Source organism: Lampris incognitus, chromosome 21 (genome assembly GCF_029633865.1).
Source record: "Lampris incognitus isolate fLamInc1 chromosome 21, fLamInc1.hap2, whole genome shotgun sequence".
NCBI classification, from domain to species: domain Eukaryota; kingdom Metazoa; phylum Chordata; class Actinopteri; order Lampriformes; family Lampridae; genus Lampris; species Lampris incognitus.
Window position 1 is genome coordinate 22183622 of NC_079231.1, and position 3062 is coordinate 22186683.

Consider the following 3062-nt stretch of genomic DNA (forward strand, 5'->3'; position numbering starts at 1 on the left):
AGTCAAGATTTAACTAGAATCGCCAAAGCACCTGGACTCAGGTGTGATATGAGCTTTGCCGTGCTGTTTTCACCGTGTGCCTCTTCATCAAGACCCATGCTTGTCTCGGTTTCAGGGGAAAAGAAGCTCTCTAAATATACGCACATGTCACTAATCCACCACCTATGTGTGTGTGTGTGTGTGTGTGTGTGTGTGTGTGTGTGTGGTCCCTTGTTCCTGAGCTACAGGGAGATTGAGGTTGACTTACATCATGCAAACAAATAGGGAACTTCCTTTACCTGCAGAAAACTTACAAAACAAAATAAAGTCAACAGAGTGACCCGAGACCTCTGAAGAAGGTAAATTCGTGCAAAAACCTTAATGTAAGGACCCACAACCGCTAGAGAACAGAATAGAATAGATCTGAAGAGCAGCTGTTGGTTATAAAACAATCAACATATTTATTATGGAAAATGAAAAGCTTGAGGTTCATCATAATACATTATAATGGCCAGTTGATGGAGACATGTTTATACGCATAATGGCCGGTGTGCAGGTCAACCAGGCACTCGGATCAGTTTCTTACATCCTAAAACAAATCTAACTAAAGTATTTTTAGCTAATTTAAGGAATCTCACATGGCTGTGAGAGGAACCAGTTTCTCTATACTACCACACACCGGCCTGCTGCTGCTATAAAATCCACCAACACGTTAGCACGCAACGTTCGGTCTGCTTTATTTACCCTGAATAGAGGCTGAGTAGAGGACCGGGCCAGAGGGCCACGAGCCTCTGCTGACACTTCCTGTGATGACCAGGAAACATCTGTTAAGTAAGCTGCTGAAGATCTACCAGGACTGTTTATAAGCTGCTCCTACACATGCCTCTATCATGACCTGTGTGTGTGTGTGTGTGTGTGTGTGTGTGTGTGTGGTGTGTGTGTGTGTGTGTGTGTGTGTGTGTGTGTGTGTGTGTGTGTGGCCCTTGTCCGTTCCATATCCTACAGTCGTTTATGAGAGGCACCGCCTCCACAGCATCGCGCACCACCGGGTGACGTTTCAGGTGAGATGCTGCCTCCGAGAGAGAGCAACCAGTCAGCAAAGTAACCAAAGCCAGGGGGACCACCTCCCTGAGAGAGCAAGAGAAAAGAAAAGAGCGAGACAAGACAGACAGACAAACAGAGGGAAGACAAACAAAAAAACACTCAACTCAAAGCAGACAGTATTCATCATTACAAATAAGTATTTATGCACTTCCTACTTGAATCTAACCACCCATCAGTCCATCAGCTGAGTGAATTATCACCTCCTTCATCCATCCATCTCTCTAGCATCCCTTCACACGTACCCCCCCCAACACGTCTTGACCCCACCTCCATCCCTGTCTCCAGCTCCTACCTTGCAGCGAGTGCTTGCTGCGAGTGTGTGTGTGGTGAGGTCGGGGAGGAGGTGATGGTTGACGTCAGCTTGTCTAAGCGGTATATTGCCTTCAAGAGGGCCTCCTCACACTGAGCCTCCGGACAGCCAGACAGTTTCTGTGTGTGTGTGTGTGTGTGTGTGTGTGTGTGTGTGTGTGTGTGTGTGTGTGAGAGAGAGAGAGAGAGAGAGAGAGAGAGAGAGAGAGAGAGAGAGAGAGAGAGAGAGAGAGAGAGAGAGAGAGAGAGAGAGATTATTAATGTGATTACCTGCAGCTATGTTTATCCTGCTGTGCTTACATCACAGAGCACCAAGACCAGCCTGCCATGCTTTAACCTTGACGTGGTTTTAACCCGTAGATCTCAGCAAACTCACTAAAATGTGTGTGTGTGTGTGTGTGTGTGTGTGTGTGTGTGTGTGTGTGTGTGTGTGTGTGTGTGTGTGTGTGTGTGTGTGTGTGGTGTGTGTGTGTGTGTGTGTGCGTGTGTGTGTCTGTGTGTGCGTGCATACCTGCAGTAAGCGCGTTGCTCGGTGGTACAGCTTGCTGTTGGTGACCTGGATGTCGATCATGTGACTCTGGTACACCTTCCCCTTTAACGAGTGAGCGCCTGTGCTCACAGCATTCAGCACCTGCTTAGTGGACAGCTCCCACTGCTGGGAGAGAGAGAGAGAGAGAGAGAGAGAGAGAGAGAGAGAGAGAGAGAGAGAGAGAGGAGAGAGAGAGAGAGAGAGAGGAGAGAGAGAGAGAGAGAGGGAGAGAGAGCGAGAGAGAGAGAGAGAGAGAGAGAGAGAGAGAGAGAGAGAGAGAGAGAGAGAGAGAGAGAGAGAGAGAGGGAGAGGGAGAGAGCGGAGAGAGGGAGAGAGAGAGAGAGAGAGAGAGAGAGAGAGAGAGAGAGAGAGAGAGAGAGAGAGAGAGAGAGAGAGAGAGAGAGAGGAGAGAGAAGAGAGAGGAGGAGGAGAGAGAGAAAGGGTGAGAGAGAGAGGGAGAGAGAGAGAGGGAGAGGGAGAGAGAGAGAGCGAGAGAGGGAGAGAGAGAGAGAGAGAGAGAGAGAGAGAGAGAGAGAGAGAGAGAGAGAGAGAGAGAGAGAGAGAGAGAGAGAGAGAGAGAGAGAGAGAGAGAGAGAGAGAGAGAGAGAGAGAGAGATGGAGAGAGAGAGAGAGAGAGGGAGAGAGGGGGAGAGAATTTGTCCAGGGTGTCTCCCCGCCTGCCGCCCAATGACTGCTGGGAAAGGCTCCAGCATCCCCGCGACCCTGAGAGCAGATAAGCGGTTCGGATCATGGATGGATAGACACCCTTATGTGCACCAAGGGACGAAGTTAAAAACTTAAAAGAAAACAAAACATGAAATAATAAGAATAAACATAACTTATGAAAGAATGGATACATTGTTGAAGGAGAACAGGACTTGCGTCTATTGGCTGGACAGAGGGACCGAGCTGGGAAGGATGGGCAGCAGGTTAGGGCGATCAAGGATAGAGGTGGAAATGTGCTGACAAGCGAGGAGAGTGTGCTGAGGAGGTGGAAGGAGTACTCTGAGGGGCTGATGGATGAAGTAAGATAGAGAGAAGGGTGGATGATGTGGGGATGGTGAATCAGGAAGTGCGGTGGATTAGCAAGGAGGGAAGTGAGGGCAGCTATGAGAGGATGAGGAGTGGAAAAGGCAGTTGG

At 49.1% G+C, this 3062-nt stretch overlaps 1 long non-coding RNA gene across 1 annotated transcript; it reads right to left on the reverse strand.

Moving 5' to 3' along the window:
• Positions 1-982: 982 nt before the first annotated feature.
• LOC130131732 (uncharacterized) lies at positions 983-2005 on the reverse strand. Its single transcript, XR_008812394.1, has 3 exons — positions 1904-2005; positions 1376-1512; positions 983-1103 (listed from the first exon to the last, which is right to left on the reverse strand). It is a non-coding gene; the product is annotated as an uncharacterized LOC130131732 (long non-coding RNA).
• Positions 2006-3062: the final 1057 nt, after the last annotated feature.